The sequence below is a fragment of the Dufourea novaeangliae genome, unplaced genomic scaffold, assembly GCF_001272555.1.
Source record: "Dufourea novaeangliae isolate 0120121106 unplaced genomic scaffold, ASM127255v1 scaffold146, whole genome shotgun sequence".
Lineage (NCBI taxonomy): Eukaryota > Metazoa > Arthropoda > Insecta > Hymenoptera > Halictidae > Dufourea > Dufourea novaeangliae.
Genome location: NW_015374023.1, coordinates 641643 through 661349, shown reverse-complemented (window position 1 = coordinate 661349; position 19707 = coordinate 641643).

The following is a 19707-nucleotide window of genomic DNA, read 5'->3' as shown; positions in this document are numbered from 1 at the left end:
ACGACCGACTTGATTCCAACAGTGATTTGCTAATTTTATTACGTTTCATAAGCGATTCCACGGGGCTGGAGCACGAAGACCACTGTGTTTGCCTCGACTATTTCTGAAAGTGAAGTTAAACGTAAGATCCTTGGAAAATTAAAATTCAATGTTCGAATGGGAAATTTTATTGCTCGGAATACTCTTTGATAAAAGCCATGACAATCATTTGTACAGGAAATTGTATTCCGATTGACTGAAAATATTAAGGAATATAACGTTTGTATTCATTTTTGCCAGAGAAATTTTGAGGAATTCGTTGGCCATCAAGATACATTAATGTAATTTTCCAACAGTCTGTCTTCTGTTCTTTCGAGCTCATTATTGTCCATTTAAATGGGACACCGTGTATAGAGGATTCTGGGAGCGATTGGAAGGGGACAGGTATAACATCGAAGGAACTAGCAAAGGGTTCTTTTGCCTTTAATGGAGTAAATTGTTTTGAACTTATGATTGGCTAATCAGTCACGACTGGCTATTATCTAATAATATTTAGTACAACAGAATTGAATATTCGATACCTTCTGTAATCCCATTATTCCCTCGATAGTTGTCCCCTAAACGCGACTGTTAACACATCATCGCAGAAAAAACGTTTTTAATTCAGGACACCCGCGAGTGTCATCATCATCGACGATTTTTGCAATCTGCTTCGCATAGTTTTTTTCCCCTCGCACCCCACCCTTGAGATGCTAATTCCCATCGCCCACTTTCAACACAAATCAACGTGAATCAACTCTTGAAAGAGAATCCCGCACGGATTCCATTCTTCCCTCGCGGACGATCGCGTCAACGGACACTTTCGAACCCGTCGATTTGCCCAAGGTTAACGGGTGCACGCCGAACCCGTTCCCAGCTGTCTAAACCGGCTCGAATTGCGCTGCTGCGACTACGGAGACGACCCGGTTCGCGCTACATAACCCAGACCTGCAGTTTCGAGACCGATGATCCGTGGATTTGCATGAAAAAATTGAATTCGAGGGAGCTCGGCTTGCATACATAGTGGTTAATAAATGGAGAAGACGTTCTGGGTCGCGAAATGGTCGTTGTTAAACTAATGGAAGAATGTTACAACTGTGGGCGAGTACTTTCATTTTGAAAGGCCTTTGCACGTTCGATAGTATACCGTTGGCAATGTAGATTCAGTGATAATGATAATACTTGTCGTTGGTGATGGGGCCGATACCGTATCGATACCATCGATACCATTCTACAACTTTGGATCCGGTATTGATACATATCAAAGACGTTGGTATCGAAAATAATCAACGCTTCATCGATACGTACATTTACGAAAGTATCGATACTTGTTTGATACCTACACGGAAGTATCGATACGATCGATACCATTCTACAAATTTCGATCAGGTATTGATATATGTATATTAAACACGTTGGTATCGAAAATAATCAATGCATCTTCGATACGTACATTTACGAAAGTATCGATACTTGTTTGATACCTACACGGAAGTATCGATACATTTCGGCAACATATTTATTCGAACCGTCGAGTATATATTCTTATCGATCCCGTGTCTTTCGACGCTCAGAGCTCGGAGGTTTGAATAAACACGCAGCCGAACGGTATCGATAATTTCGTACAGGTATCGAAGGATATCGTTTTGATACTGTACTGTATCGGTTTCGTATCGACTCAAGAATAATCGGTATCGATAATTGATAACAAGTACCCAAAGCTCCCCTTGAACACTTTGTTACTATTTATAGAACTATTTGTTACTATTTACGATATTATTATCTAAAGTACACGTTAGGGTTAAGGATGCTGCGAAAGCTTAGAATACGATCAGTGTTCGAACGAACTGGGGAGTAAATTCGTGACGCGATTTCTACAGCGACGCTTCCGTCACGTCGAGTCTCCGATTAACAGCCAGAGACAATGGCCGCGGTGAATGTCGGTCGATCGACGTGACCTTTGAGCCGTTGACATTTTAACCCCCGAGAAGATGGGGGGGGGGGCGCGAGGAACCGCGACTCGTAACGTACGATCCGAGAAATCGAATCGGAGTAGTACCTGACGTCGAGACGAGAGCTTCGCGGATTGATTGACCTTTCTGTCGAGAGCTTTTCAACCCGTTCGAGCGTTTCACCACGGCCCGTTTCGCGTTCCCATGAAAGTCAATGCTGCCCGATTTAGCGAGTGAGGTGAGCACGATCCGGCTGGAATGGTCTATATTTAAACGAAGGATCATCCTCTCGAGAACGTTCGTCAATGGTTAGAACAGTTAAGCTAAGGGGGCCTGCAGCCCTGGGCCCCACTTTACAGGGGGCCCCAACCCAAGCATTTCATTTATGTAGAAAAAATAATTGAATGAAATTTCCTTTACTGTTTTCCTTTTGAAATGATTCGAAATTGCACTATATGTAGAAATAAATCTGGAGATAGTTATTAAAATATAACGAACAATGCTTCGAAGCAAATGTTCGTTATGATTAAATATTATTTAAATTTATTTAGAATACATTTCAATTTTTAAGGGTTATGTACTTTATTGTATGTTCTATTACAAACAAATTTTGCCCCCTCCCCCTGCTTTTTAACCAAGGGGGTCCAAGATGGTTTGGTAGCCCCAGACCTCAAGAATATTAATCCGGACTTACGCCAGTGGATCGTCGAGTCCATAAAGTTCACGATACATTGTTTCTTAAAGGAGAGTATACACGCATGAATCAGGTTTAATTAACGTTTCGAGGCCGACGCAGCACGCCGTTACGGACAATCGATTCGAAGCAGCTTTTCAAACTGCGGACAGTGGATCCATTGTGAACCAGGCTGCGTCGAACTGTGCGACCCTGGTGAAAAATCTTGGAGCAAACCGCGAGACCACGACTGTGCTTCCATTGTTCGACGTTCCTTTTTTTTCTCTTTACATCGAACTGTTTTTCGCCTATCGTTCGCCCTCCCCGTCAGGTTACTTGCCAATGAATTGTCCATTCATTTTCGAGCGCATGTAGGTCACCGACGTGGACGCTTATAGAGCATAAAGAATTGTAGCTTCGAGCGAAGTTTCTTAACAATTTCGCTCGGTGTATTTCCGTTAAGAAACAAGGAGGAATTACGCGGAGTAACAGAACTACTACAGTAACACAGACTTTCCTGAATAAACGCCTCCCTTGGACAAAGACTTTCGTAACTTTTGGCGCGGGCTTTTATCGCCAAACTGGCGAACTGCAAATCCTTGAGTTTACAGGAATTGCCATTGTCTCTTAGAAGACATTCGAACAAAGGACAAGTTTAATATTCCCAGATACTCTCCATAAAACGTCTTGCAAAGCCAGTCTTTAATGGTTAACTTAATTGTATATAACCAAGCATATATTTTCGAAATGGAATGTCCGTTTTATAGGAGATCTAGTGAGTGTCGAGTAACTGGTGGTGCAATCGGGTAGAGAGTGATTCTATGTGAAAAAATTGGTTGAAAATGTAGAATGGAATTCGTTCATTGAGGACTTCTTTTTCGAGAAAATCGACTTGGCTCTAGCGTGTCTGTTCATAGCATTCCGTTTCTACTTACTATCATGACTAGACTGCGGATGATTATGAAAATTCATAATTTTAGATACTAACACATGAAAATAAAAATTTTGCACAATTGTGTATCCTGTACTGAAGCTTCAATATATTAACTTTGTGAAAATATGTATTTCAGTACGTTTTATATATTACAAAATCCTGTAAATGCATAAACATTCATAGTCTAACCATCACGAATACACACGTTTCGGATTAATTTTCGAAGTCGATTATCTCAAAAACGAAGTTTCAAATGAAAAAATTTCATTCTACACTCAGGGACTTAAACCGGTATGATTTTGATACCGATATTATGCCATCGAAGTAATACCGATACCGATATATTACCGAAAATCGAAATAAATATCGGTATTTATTCGGTTTCTATCAGGGTAGGGCTTATATAGGGTTATATAGGGCGAAGGTAAAACCGAAAATACTCATGGCATACTCGGTTCGTTTTTATTTTAACCACAATACACAAGGATGAAAAATTTTCGGTTGGTTTCAGAGTAATGCCACGCAATGTAACATCCTTATGTCATCCGTTCGGTGGATCAATGTCGACTATAGAGCCCCTTCGAAGCTAATCCAACGTTCCCGTTCCGAAATTGCCCCGCGAGAACCCCCTCCGATCTCATCGTTTCCGAATGGCTAATGCAAAGTTACGGCGGAAGGCGGGCAACCTTGGTCGTTAATCTCGTTCGTTGTGGATCCACGTCCGGGAGGTTATTTCGAGCGGAAGTGCATCGGGGGACTTTAGTCTGCTCGCACGCGGTAAGCCTCTTTCTAGACGGGGCATCCGAAAGAAGATGCACACGCCTCTAAATTTAACCCAGTGGCCGTCTGGTACCGTGCGAGTCTCGCAGACGGGAACCGTCTCTGCTCGCCGCCCCATTCCCAAGCAAAACAACCGTAAACCACTCGTAACGCACATACAGGGGGGGGGGGCGTTAATGGAGACGCATCGGCGTCGAAGGACACCGATCAGCACGCGACTGTTCGCCGTTAAATTTAGCTGGTCCGATGGATTTTCCTGCTGTAGAAATTCAGGCGACGTCCCCCCCTTTCTCCTGATCTGGGGTAAATATAAACCGGTGTAAAATTAAGTGTATCACAAACGGACTGAGTTGGGAACCGGTAACGCGGGTGAATCGTTTATTTTTCTTGGTCCTCGAGAGAATGGAAACGGTACTTGTGTGTGTTGGGAACACTCGAATAGTGGATGGTGGCTGTGTTGTGTCGTTTGGTAGATAAAAATAATAGTGTTTCCTGGTTTTTGGTACAGAAGAATCGACAGAAATATTGAGGTACGATGGGCCCTGAACACTAAAGAGTACCATATCTCCTGAATAAAAGTACCATTTGCAGACATGTCATTCAAGAGCATCGATTTCACCTTAATACCGAGTCGAAGTACGTACGTCTTAAATGTAGGAGAACGTAATCGGAAATATTGTCCTTGGATATCCATTAACAACCAACTGTCCGATAAAACTGGAAGCCACTGGTAATGAACGCTAACCAGGCTCGCGTGCATTTATCGTTGCGAAAGGATTCCACGAACTCGAACGGTTCGTCTACGATCGGGAATAATGCTGAATCACAAAGGACGAAACTACACTTCGAGAATACGTTCGAATTCTCTATCCCGATAAAAAGTGGACGAAGCGAATCTACATATAAGAAGTTCTTCGTACGGTTTTTTACGCGAGCCCGTCCTAGTTTCTACGATCGGCCGGGATAATTTATTAGGAGATAACCACGCAGACGTTTACGCGCGCCTCGAAGTCGCAGAAAGGAGAGAAGCGATTATACACACATACACATGGGATGGGCCGATAAAAGCGACTTCCTGCGTCCGTTGGACACGAGGGAACGGATTAAAGCCGTGCGCTATCACGCGCTGGCGGTCATAAATCATATTCCCGTTCGCCGCGGGAACAGATGCGTCGCTCCGTTGCGAAAGATCGCGGCCGACGGCACGCTCGGACGCGCGCCGATTTCGTCAGTTTCGAATCGCTTCTAGACGATCTAAACCCAGCGCAAAATTGACTCCCGGGGAGTTAAATGCTGTCCCTTCCGCCGTTACGATGGAAGCAGCGTTAGCAGATCGAGGGGAAAACAGTGAAAAGTTGGATGGTAGTGGGGTTCTCAGCGGTTCTCGCGGTCGAGTGACCGTTAAACGTCACAGATGAAGTGGGCATCGGTACAGTCGCGTGAAACACCGTTCCCCGTGCCGTTACCGCGGGCACATTATGCCCGCCGTTCGCGGCGCCCCGCCCCCCGGGGCCATTGGCGTGTCTTGCGGCTCCGGGGGCGATTCCACGTTGAACGGGGCATCGTAAAGTTTTACGAGGCTCGACGTACAGGCGGCGTCGAGTCGGTGCAGTTTTGGTATCGTGTGCACCCGTCGACTCTTGAAATAGTCCGAGCGATCGAGCGAAGTTGAACGCTTCCTTCCCGGCCGGGGACCGTTCTCCACCGACCGGATGTCGTCCCATTCATTCGTATTGTACGATGCGCATACTCGCGTCTATGGCTGCGTGACGCGTCGTGCATACGTAAATGTACAGTCTGTAAGTACGCGGCCATAATCGCGACGGCTGTTCGAGGTACACCGGGCGACGCAACCCGGCGCGCTTAAGGATGAAGGCGTTGCCAGGGGATCTATGGTTCGTTGTCGGCTGGAATTATGTTTACCGAAGGGGCACAAAACACGGCTCTTGGATCCGTCGTAACGGTTACTCGGAGGGCTCTTTCACTTTCCTTGGGTGCATCAAGAATTCTCGAAATACCAGAACAACCCAGCCCTCTTTGCACGGAAATTTATGAATTAATAATATTTGTTGGATGACTAACTTCCTAACTGAGCGAAGACAAATAAATCGGTAAAGGACGATTTGGGTCTTTAACTCCTCATCGAATACGATGCACAGTAATTTCTCCATGAGTGCAACGTACTCAGGCCTGCTTCGGAGCATTCATGGCAAGGCGGAAAGATTTTCAGCCCCTGATAAATTTGTTTTGAGCCTCTGCTTAGCTTCTGTTTACTCTGTTTTCATTGGTTCCACATGGGGACTCCCCACTGGTGGGGAGAAATCACTGTACCTAACATACATATACAGGGTGAGTCGATAAAAAATACTACCTAAAATAACTCCGTACCTATTGATTTCATTTAGATGACAATTTTTTTACTCCTTCTTTATGACGAGTAGACGCTTAAATGAGTAGAAACTGGGACATTCACCTCGTCTTACCGGAGTTTCGGGTCTCGCGAATGTATCCACCGAACCGGGAACCATCCGCGGATCATTCACGGTTATTTAGTAGATCGCGAAGCGCAGCCTCTCGCGTAGGAGAACAGAGGAACATGGGAGAAATGAAATTTTCGTCGGGATACGAACAACGGAAACATTAAGAAAAGAAGAAAAAAAACATTCGAAGAGCGTGACTTTGAGGCGCGCGCGCACTATCCACCGTTCTCGAGCGTTCTCGCAGAACGGGGGAATTTTACGGTTCGCGGAGGGTGGTAATAGCTTAATAATACCGCTGACAAAATAAAACCAGCCCTGCCCCGCAGGAGAATGCGAAATTTATCCATGGCCAAGAGATCCCGAGGCAACTTTTACGCGCCTTTTGATCGAGTTTTATCGCCGGTAGAATTTTATTTCGCCTAGCCCTCTAGCGGGCGCGCTTCGAATAAAGGGGGTGGAAACGCTCGACTCTTTTTACTGTTTTCGCCTCTGGTGAAACGAGTGACCAGGGGAGAGTTTCTTCCCTGAATCTCATTTCGTTACAGCCGTCCCCTCCATACGGGACCGTTTACGGACCTAATAAAAATAATTAGAAGTCAGCAGTTGGCTCGCGTATTAAACGAAAGGTCGCCGAGTTGTATACCCAACGAATACCGTATCCTTAATTTTACCCGAGCAGAATGAAAAAGGGTAAGTATGGGAAAGGGGCCCGGAATTTTGTTCGAAAACTAATCTATTTTATAGTATGACAAAAATTTTATAGTCATTTTAAAATCTTGATTATGCAAATTTATTATCACTTTTTTAGAAAAGTTCATAGAAACTTAATCAAAAATAGAAATGCAAAAAGATGCATTCTTCATTTTTCAAAAAAAAGTGTTCCCAATTTCGTCCCACCTTCCTAGTGTTAGGGTTGAAATAAATTTTACAGCCAATTTTGATACATTTACAAAATGCTTTATTTATATCTATACCCCAGAGCCAGAGTGTATTAACTCCACTTTTTTAAAATCCATTCAATATTTCCAAGAATTTCTTCTCGCTTAATTCTTACCGAATGGTTCCAAAGTTACAAGCTTCTACGCCTTTGATTCGCTCTCCTCTAAAGTTCGAAAAGTGTGACTTAATACACTCTGGCTCCAGCCCCATAAGGTAACAGTAACGTAAAGTGAACCCAATTCCACATTGATAATAATACCCAGGAACTTCTACAACGGATAGACTTCAATTGCTCGTATTTACCTCTGGAAGGTGTTTCAATAAAATATTTCCAGCCCAGCTCCGCTTAAGTACTCAGCATAAAATTGACATTCTCGAGTATCCCAAAGGAAATGGTTTTCCATTCACGACACGAACGCGCGCGAGGCGCAATCGTAGACGGAGAGCTCATCGGCGTGTTCGCCGCGACTACTTCCGGTCGAGGAACGCCGTTGAATCGAGCCTGTCTTCGTGCTTTTCACTTCTTAATTGGTAAGATCTCGCGGATTAAATAATATCGCTGGCCTCTGCCGCGAAGTTAGACAGCCAGACACGATCTAATTCACGTTCACCAGGGAGAAAAGAAAACAACACAACGATCGCTTTGTCTCCGTAACGAGAGGATCGGCGGCGTTCCTTCCGAAACGACGCATCTTCCGCTTTCCAGACTGGAGGCTTCTTCGGCCGGATTGTTCTTATCTGCTGCCGTAAATTTCTCCGGCCAGGGACCACGACGTATTTATCGCCCGGGAAAGTACGCGAAGTCGGCCTTGGTTTCGTTCCGCGATACATACACACTCGCGTCGAAATATTTAAATCCTCGAGGCTGCAAGGATCCCCCCGTATCATCGTCCGCCATCTGCACGAGCGATCTATGCATATTCGGAGCGTTTGGGAGGTGAGAGCACTCTCGAAATCGTGAATAAAAACAATCCACAGTAGGGGTGATTAAATTAATATGAACAGATGGAGAAATTACATATTTTATGTTTTAGGTGTTATTATTATTTAAATAATAATGAAGTAATATCTTTCTTTTTTTTTTAGCATGTAGATACAGGATTTCATTTTGGTGTGTTCAGTAATCAGTGTACAGTAAGACGCACATTTGTACGATAACTCTTTCTTTAGCATTCGAGGCTTCTTTAGCAATCCTTTGAATTGTTAAATTTAAAGTAGATGTAACGAAACGCCTGCAAAGGCTTACTGACGTGCTTTTTCGTGGTTACACGACTGATATTTGTCAAAACACTGTGGAGTTGCTTTAGTATTATACTCTGTGTACACCTTTTCATTCAGACTTTACTCATAGTACTATTACCGATATTATTTGTTAATAAATATCGCTTTCTTCTTCTATAACAATTTGATATCTTCACTTTTGATAAGATAAACCTGTAAAAGTCAATAGACATTTCATATAGAAATATTTATAAAGATTCTTAGAATATATTTCCACAGATTTGCATTATCGTACAAGTGTCCGGATGCTTCTGGATAGACTAAATCTTTTTGTTGCGACATAATGAAGTTATTTACATTAACTTGATATACCAGATACGTTTATTAGGATAGCGACTAACCAATGGGGATACATAAAATTTTCGTTGTCAGTTACGTGGATATAAACAATAGATACTTTTACCTTTAGAAATAGAATAAAAAATAATATTTAGTATCCGATAGTGGTCATAACCCGAAATATGTAAAAATTGCAGCTACGACAGTTAGCCTTAGCAAGGCAGCATTCTTCTTACCCGATCGCAATAAATGTCACACGACAAAGCGCAGCAGGATAGTATTGAGAACGTTTTATCCGAGACTCGAACGGCAGCAGAGACGATCGAGGATCCCGTTCATACATATATTTAATGAGTGATCGTAAACCGGCATTACCATTCCCAACATTATCTGCTTAAGTAGGCGATACCGCGAAACGATCCGCGGCTGACGTGCAACTTCGCGCGGTTTCAAGAGTAGGTAATGTCCTCGTAACACAATCCCAGCGCGTCGGTTGAAATCGACGTCCAGAGGCTAGACGTATGTACGTCGTACTTTCTCCGATTTGGTTCTCCTCTCGACGGCCATTAAAACCGCTAGGAAATGTACTGTTCGGTACGCATTGCACGAAGGGACCATTTCTTCCTTACATATAAGAATATCGAATATTGACTAAGCGGGAAAACGTACCAGAAACTAGCACAGTGCAGTCATACGACTAACCAAAATATATTTTTTATTTACAATATAATGAACGATCAATGGAAATATCGTTGAATTTCGTAGACGTAATTTTTATACATTATTAAAATATATTACCGTGTGTTTAATATAAATTATTAATATGATGCTTTATTGACTACAGTCAGGTACGAACCATCTTAAATGGCTGAATTTACCTCTCGCTAGTGAATTTCGCTCGACGTCTCGAATTCCATGCCAGGGCGAGATGAGATGCTCCCGCGTTCCTTTATTCGCGGGGCGCGAATAATTCCGCGGAAAGACAGGAGACGGGGCACGATAATGCTCGATAAACGGGGGTGTTCGTGCCCGATGAATGTTCTCTCATCCGTCTAGCACAAGCGCCATTTCCTGCGTTTTCGATCCGCGCGCGCCACAAGCCGAGAAAGTTGATGGAAAGTAATAAATCGAATGGCGACGAACTTCGACGGAATTTGTTCTTAATGCGGGTGAACGTCACGGACGATGAAAGCGGCCCACGATGACTACGCGCGTGTTTGCGTTACGTTTCTTTTCATTTTTTTTTTCTTTTTTTCATTTTTCTGTTTCTTCATTCTTTTTCCAAGGATATCCTTTCGATTTATCTGATTACCCGAGCAGGAAGAGGAATTTCTAAACCGGCGACGGAACCGAGATCTCGCGACCGACCGTGGTTTTTCCGTGACCCAGCTCTTTCTGTTACGGATATATACAGGGTGTTTCACTTGATTCTGAGATCTTGATTTTCTTGTCATTATTATTCGTGGCGAAGGGGAGTCAGTCACTTTTAACGAAGTAAATTGCAGAACATTAATGAACACTTTCATACGATCTAAAAAAATATACAGGATTCCGTTGAAAAAATTAAAGGTCACCTTTGTTTCTTGAAAAATATTGCAAACGTAAAACATTAATATTTGCTATTATATCAGGCATAAAAAATTGCAAACTCTATTCCTCTTTCATTTTGTTTTAATACTTATTATTTTCAGGAAAAATGCTGGCTAGTAATAGCGTGAACACCCTGTATATGATCGCCGGAAGTGGCCTATATCTATGACCGCGGAAACCGACAGACTCGATGCCTACGACACTGCTTGTTGGTGTCTGGATTCCAGCAGGTTAATTACAAAAGAAATGGCTCGATCGACGGGAAACCGTAGTTACTCGCGATACTGAAGAGTGTTCGAAGACTAGAACATACACAACTAGGTGACAAAGACGTATATAGACGGACATGCTAACCAAGTCATATTCACATTGCACTCGTATTCAGCAAACCTTCAAAGTCGATTTTCTCGAAAGCAAAGTCTCAAGTGAACAAATTTTGTAGTTTCTTAATACAAGTCTCTTGTTTTGATTCGTGCAGTTATCGAAATATATATTTATAATCGGTCTAATATTCACTGGCCTGGTCTCCAACAACCCTGTCAAGCATTTTCTTTGCCATCTACTCGACACCGTTAAGAATTCACAATTATTAAAGACACAATATCCATCCATATTTATGATAATTCTTCTCCATGTCGTGATTAGGATACATACATAACCTCGTCGTGTAATCGGGAATTCATCCCCCACGTCCATTAATCAAGTCTCGGCAGTCGAGGCGCAGCTATCGGGGGACTTCTAACCTTTGATATAATTGAACACACAGAGGGGAAAGTGACCGTTCCCCTGGTGTATTTAACTATGCACAGGAACGTTCGCCCGGATCGTTGCTCTCCGAACTGGTGGATAAGTACGTAAATAATACTCTTTGCTCCGTGGGCCGCGGTTGCGAGCGTTTCCTTATACGGGAGAGCAGTCTGTAGCCTAGGATCGTGACTCCGTGTTATCGTTTCACTCTACGGAACATGCCCCCCTCCCGATTTTTATTCGTCGAGATACAGAAGAAGTTTACGGACACGAAACAATGGTCTCCTCTATCCGTGACTTCTCTATGAAAAATTGAAACCGACTAAAGACGTTTCTTCCTTAACCCCCTTTACTTACGATTTTCTCGGCGACTACAGTTTCCAGAATTAATTTATCGTCAATAATTTCCCAGGAATAAAATAAATTGTTAAATATTAATACTAGTAAAAAAGTATTTCTCTTCGACTTAAAGAATAGGAATAACACTTAGGTTTATTAAACCCTTTTTGTATTCGTCAACACGAGTCTGACAGGATGTTATAAGGCAAGGGGTTAACCCTTCTTCGGACCATAGAGGCGACCCACCCCTAATCTTGAAAGTAACTCTTCAATATGTGTTGTTATAAATATTCAAAAATTTATGTTTCAAAGAAATGTTTCAAAGCAAATTACCATTGCTCTTCCCACGCCCAGAAATAATGGATCTAAAAAACCATCTTAATTTGGGGATCATAATAAGGGTTAACCAGGGTTCATTAAGATTCGCTAGACACGTGGACACCACCAGCGAGGTATAGAAAATACTTCTCTAATTACAAACTATACATCCTTCTCTATTGTATAACAGTTATCCACGATGTTCAGGTTACAGTGTGTCCCCAACCGACACGCTGATTATTGGTCGACAAGCGTTTGTTACCCGATCGATTACACCGAATTCCCAGCTACGCAAACGTTGCTCGCGTAATTGTTCAATAACATTATTATGTCGGGACCAACGGCGCACGATGTGTTCCCATCAACAACGTTAATAACGTTGCGCCGGGATCACAGCTACGCAAACATCGCTGTCCCCACCCACCCCGAATCCCCACCCCACGGCTCCGATAACATTTCTTCGAGCAAGACGAGTGAGTGAGACCATTTACACTCGTATTGTTCTATTACCGTGCAAACATTTACGAAACGTTGTTACTCCATCGAACGGGATCGTTTTACCCGGGACCATGTTTTCCACGCGTGGTCGTTGTTGTTCAAGGTGAATCTTATTAATCACAGCATCGAGAGTCGCGACACACGAAGGGAGCGATACTCCGAGGCTCGTCGAGGCATCGGATTTCGTGCACAGAAATTCAAGATTTTCTTTGCGCGGCCACGTAACAGGAGATTTCACATCCTGCTTTCAGGTGGACTCGTCGTCCACGTTTCGCGACACGATACCTGCTGGATCACGAGCCAAACAAGGGGGTCGAGGGGCAGGCGAGAAGAAAAAATACGCGGAATTCTTTCGCGGTGAGGTTCCGACCGAGTCATAACACACATTCCTGACTGGCCTGTTGATAGATTGTGTTCGGATAAATAACGACTTCGACGAACGGTCGTTCATTCACTAATCGCCCCTTTGGTTCTCGTTAAAGTGGAAAACGTACGGTAATTACTATACTCCGGCGATCGTTCCTTGCCCTGGAATTCTGTTAACGGAGTTTTAATTGTTTCTTAGGTATAGGTAGACTCGATGCGATTAACACTTTGCTGGCTTGGCAGCGTTTTTGTGTTTGCAAATATACTTGCACTACAATAACCTTGGGTAGGCGGAAAATATTTGGAAATTATTACTTAATTTTTATTTGTCGAATTTTACATGTAGGAAAAACGATTTTTCCCTATTTTTTGTTGTTCTAGTTCTTATGTCAGAAGGACGATGTGAACTTTTCCTCTGGGAAACCTTTTTTGGGGTAAAACTTATTTTTATGGAAAGTACTTATATAGAATTTAACGATGCCAATTTTGAGTTTAGGGAACGTTTCGTTGAAAAGTTATAATGTGCAAAAGGTTGCGAAATTTTGATATGTTCTTTAACCTTTATAGTAACGGTGGGTGTTACGTATGATTGGTCGTGGGAGGGATAGAAGTATTTTTTTGTATTTTTATGAGTTGGTTAGACTTGAGTTATAGGTCTGTGTTTGTATAATAAATACTATTACCCGTATTGTTTGTCTTTAAAATATTATACTTATCTGATCTGGTTAGAGCTAGTAAAAAAACCAAACCTTCTTAAATAGAATGTGACAATGCAAAATCTGCCATGTTATAACGAGCACTGTCATAATTTTTTCCTCGTGTCATTATACGTGGGTCTACAGTTCTTTCTTGATCTCGAAAAAAAAGTCCAAAAAGTGCGTTAAAAACGATAAAAGAAGGTAACGAACAATATTAAAAAACATAAAAAGAAAAAGTACAAAATCCAGACCACATTCCGTTTCTTAATACAAGCCATAACGTTGTACGTGACAATGGTAGCAAACGAGTTAATTCCCTTTATTATCCAGCTTAGAATAAAGGAAACCGATAATAAAAACGACAATTTCTCTTACCGCGTACAAACTCGAGACAAGAACAACACACCAAAACAATCAGCAATAAAAAAAAAATGTTTCACGCATGATCCATTGATTGCATTATTGCGATCTGATTTGAAATCCTCGTCAGGACGGGCCCCTAATTGGCGAGCGTAACCGTAACAATATCCAACCAGGAAAATGGAATGGAACCGAAACGAATTCGCGAAAAAAAAAAAAAAATACACGATTTTTCACGGGTCCATTGGTGAGAGCGCGATGTGCGTATAGAGGCGTTAGCCAGGCTGCGTGTAAATCACAGATTACAACCGAGCCTGTTGCGTTCCGATTCGAGACCCCGGCAATTGGTCACGCGTGAATTACGTTATCGCCGCGTCTCGAAGGTGCTCTTAATATTTTCGTTCTTTCCGCGGCGTTATGCCGTCGATAATGTACCGCGTGCCTGATTAGATTACGAGCAGGTTCGAAATCACGAGAGTTTCTTACGAGTACAGGTGAGACGAACGTAGTAATTTGTTTTCTCAAGTCTGTAATTTCTAAAGATTGTAGAACTTTTCAAAAGATTCGTACACGATGGTTATTGGACCACGTAATCAAACCTAAAGACTTGGAATATATTACAACAGTCTTTTTGGAATAAGACTTTCCTTAAAATGGCTCGTTTGTTACTTTTGTCTCTGTTTCTGTCAATAGAATAATTAATAGAAAAGATGCTTGTAAATAATATTTTTATTATTCTATAGATAGACATAAAGAAAAATATAAACAGAATAATTCAAAGGATTTTACGGAATTTAAATAAAAAGATACAGAATTTAAAGAGATAGTACAAACATACTTTTTGGTGTATTATTTTAATAGGTTTGTCGTATTAGGAAAACCGCTTACTGCGAGTTGGCGAGAACTAAAGTGCAGGGCAGACGAAATTGGTGTATAGAGATGGAAGCAGACGATTGTTGGTCGATTTATTTTATAACAGTTGATACATTCGTCCCGTGTTACGTTTGTCCCGAGTCTGCCCTACTTCGAGTGGCGTCGAATCGCGCAAACGTCCCCGAAACAATTTCACATTTATTGGGACCAAGAGCCAGGATGTTGCTTCGACGGAAAATAAACGGAAATCACGATATAGAGAATTTTTTTCAAGGAAATTTCAGTTAGAAACAATTTCACATTTGTGGGAGTAAAAGCAATACGGCAGGATGTTCCTCCGACAGAAAGTAAATGGAATTCGCGATGTAGAGAATGTTTTTTAAGGAAATTTCAGTTAGAAACAATTTCACATTTATGGGACCAAGAGCCATATGACAGGATTTTCCTTTGATGGAATATAAAAGGAATTTGTTCAAAAAATTATGGACCGACCTCAAAGTACGCGAAACCTAGGAAATAATTTCTATTTTTATTATTTAGACAGACATGCAACAACGGTTAAGAAACCTTATTTTCTCTTTTTAACCGTTGTTGCATTTCTGTGTAAATAATAAAACAGAAATTATTTTCCACTTTTTAACGTATTTCTAAATCAAGCCACATATTTTAAAAAAAAATTTGATGTACTTTTTAGTGTTGGGAGCAATACAGTGGACCAATATCTTGACTCATTAGTTCAACAGTAACCGTAAAGAAAATATCAGAGGGAAGTATACTTTTGAACTAATCGAAAGGACGTAATATGTGAATGAAAACAATAATTTATAATAAACAAAAAAAATGGGACATTTTTGCAAACGGAACTCCCGTGGTAACCTTCTCTACAAGTTGCAAAACATTTCATCTCGATTGTTCCATTCGTAGCAGAATAATCATTGGACATACATAAAACAAAAACATTCATACACATCGAATACCTCCTCTCTTTCGAAGTCGATCGATACACGGAAAGCACGATATAAAGAATGTTTTTTTAAGGAAATTTTGGTTAGACGGTGGTGAACCGCAGGTTCTCCTGCACGCTGAGAATCATCCAGTCCAATTTCCGTCGAAACGACGAAGATGTAATATATTTCCCGCGGAAAGGTCACACACACACACACCCTTCGTTTTTATTTCGACTCGGCGGGCGACTATATCCGAAATTCAATGAGATCCCTCCGCACTTTCTTTCTCATTCTCGGGACACGACACCGTTGGATTCTACACGCGGCTCGGATTCACTTCTGTACGAGGAAATTTAATCTGTGACGAGCGTCCTAGAGGAATCAAGATGGGTTCCCGTATCCTACGTTGAACGAAATTTGTAATTCAATTCTCAAAGTAGTAACGAACGATACACGTTTCGTTCAATAGCTCCGTGTAGAAATGGCGAAAATTGAAAAAGCCCGAGACATTGTTCTATATTATTTGCAAGACGAACAGGTATGTTAGACATTGTAATTATTTACGATGGTATTAATTATTAATTAATTCGGTCTGGTTAAGGGGGCACACAGTGGTCCAGAATAGAAATCTAGCAACTCGTACGTTGATTCAACTCAAACAATACAAAATTTTGAAACTTATATACAGTAAAGTCTCGATGAGAGTTGGATAGGAAGTTAGATTAATAAGATTCAAACAATAGATTCGTAAGATGTTGAAATAATTCATAGTGCACCGTGAAAGTTCTTAACCGGAACCGAGTTTGGAACTCTCATGGAGTCTTTACTGTATTTTATTCGAATAGAAATAGGGTAAACACACCAATAAACGAACACTGAAGAAATTTTAAAACGATTAAAGTCTAATTTTAGATGGTAATAGTATTAATAAATATGTGACACATTAAAATTAGATTTTTCAATGATGACATCATTCATTCAGTGTTTCCAACATCTGCATGAAAGTCTGAATTCTGAGTAACTTTGTTTTCTATATCTGACCAAGATTGACAGCACGAAAAGATCTAAGAATAATAATATTGCACGGATCAAATCTTTCATGGTTAAATATCAGTTAACGTGAGTATTTTGCAGATAAAGGAAATTAATTTTCGCCCACTTGAGTTAAATTTCGATTATGGACTACTGTGAAGCATTCTGACGCGCGCGGGAATTCGATCGACGTTAACGAACTCGTCAAATAAATTAGAAGCAATTAACCACGCGGTTGTTTTGGCAGCCGGCCACGGTACCGACGAAACGACGTACCGTTACCGTTCGAATTAGATTATATCCTCTCCACGATTTCGCAAGCGAACTTTCACGTGTCAGCCTTTTTCCCCATTAAATCGCACCGCGCGTGTGTCTTCCCCCCACCCCTCCGCCTCAAACCGTCGCGTTAGACGCGCCTCTGGGTGAAACGCTGCGCCGACACACGTTGTATAAGTACCCGCGCATGGACAAAGAAACGGCCTCGATGAACTTGAGGAAAGTGGCTAATTTGCACGCGTGAAACACAGGTGAACGCGTTGGAAGCTAACACATCATTCGACTGCGAATGTTTATGCAAATATATAGAATTTCATGGATTACTTTCTCGAAAGATGGACGCAAAGATGACAATATTTTTCCAAAAAAAAAAAACATGAACCGACTACGAATTGTTATGCATTTTTGTCGCTGATAGATAATTTACTCCAGACATTCTTAGATAAAACAAAAATAAAATCTGTTGTCAGTACAGCTGGTAGTTAGAGTTTACTAATCATCGAGAAATTCAGTTTGTCCTTGTTAGACCGCGACAGGATACTCCAGGATTCCAATATGGAGGTTCATCGTAGGACATTCGTATCGAAGACTGGCAATAATTTCGTTCGAAAATCCGATCATCAACCTTGTTATATTTATTTTCAGATTCGATTGATTCGTATATTCGATTCGAATGGCTGTCGATAATCTCCGTGCTCCAAGTTTCGCGGCATGGATTTGAAGATGTCCCACTCGTCGAAAATCCTGCCCCCGATCGTCCCGTTAAAAGCGTGTCACGCGTGTGAAAACGAGCGAGCAGGATAAAGGATCCAAGTACCCGGGCACGTGTGACTCGTTGGGATTATCATCAGCCGCGGTGCAACGGCTACCATCGATATATCGAAGCGATCCCTGGCGCGGGACGGGGATTATGCATGATCGTTAGCAGGCTTGGGACGCGTCGAAGGCTCGTAGACGACACGACACGCCGGTTGTCCGGGGTAAAAATAGCCTTGGTCGATCGAGTCACCGATGATCACGAGTTTCGAAAGACACGCCTTCTCATTGAGCGTTTATCGCGGTTATTGTGCATTTCTAATTCGTGGAACGGCAAACGAAAATAGTAGAATTTCTAAGACCGATAAACACCGATGTACCCGATTTGTCCGGTTAATTGGATCGATTCCCATCAGGGGAACGATCGAAGAAACCGATTCCCCTATCGGAAATGTACACAAAGGAGTGTTCGGTGGGCCCAGTCACTTTAGGAGACCGCCTGGTATCGCCCCATTATCATCGCGAATCCTTCGGTGGAAACGGGGATCGAGCATTATCTCGTTCGAATCGCTCTACGTCCTCGTCAGCGGTACGGGAAGAGGAAGTGACACACGTCGCCGAGTGTCCACGCAGAAGCGTGTCACCTCGAGGCTGTTTGCTGATCGGGCTACGGGCGACGTAGTTCCAGAGGAGCATGGATTGAACGGCCATTAAAGGAAACTCACCGAGAGCAATCATGGAGCGGGAAACAAACAATGCGGCTGGAACGAGTGAACGCGGAATCACAACCGGTGAAATTCATTCGGTTTTTCAAGCGAGGCTCGCGGTTTCGAATGATCGTCGAACAAAAAAAGGACACGGCTCGCCCGTTTCGGCGTGACGTCATCGAATGTTGCTCGACGGATTAGCCAAGAGAATGCTGCCTTGCTCGATCGCACATGGGGAATTTAACGAGCGGCGTCGATCCATCGATCGTTGACGCCTAATGGGACATCAAAATAAAATTCCTGTATGGGTCCCGAAGACGGTACACGTTCTCCCAAGATAAAGTAGCAATCACCCTTGCGCACGCTTCATCCTTTATTCCACCATGTCCTTCGATACCCTCGGGACAGTTCCCTTTCACTCCTGATATTCCTCCCGGGAATAATGGTTCAAGTCCACGGAATATGTAACTTACCTTATCCTCCGGGCGATGTACTCTCCGTTGGAATGTTTCGTCAGGAGTAATCCGGTTGCACTTAGAGACGCGTGGCCGAGCTGGTCCGATTTCGAACGGTGAAAAAAATCACGACTGGAAAAACTGGGCCGCCGACGGAGCCTGGTGCCGAGCCGACTGACTGACTGACTGACTGACTCCGCCAGTCAGCACCGTACAGTCACCGCACTTGCATCAACACACACCGGCTGGCACATCCACTTCCCCCGCAGCCTCTCGTTTCCAGCTCCATTCCAGTCGCGACGACCTCTCTCTCTCTCTCTCTCTCTCTGGCTCTCTCTCTCTCTTGCCCGTGCATCTCTTAGTTGGAGCCCTCGCTCGCTCGGGAGAGTATCATCCAGCCAGCACCACT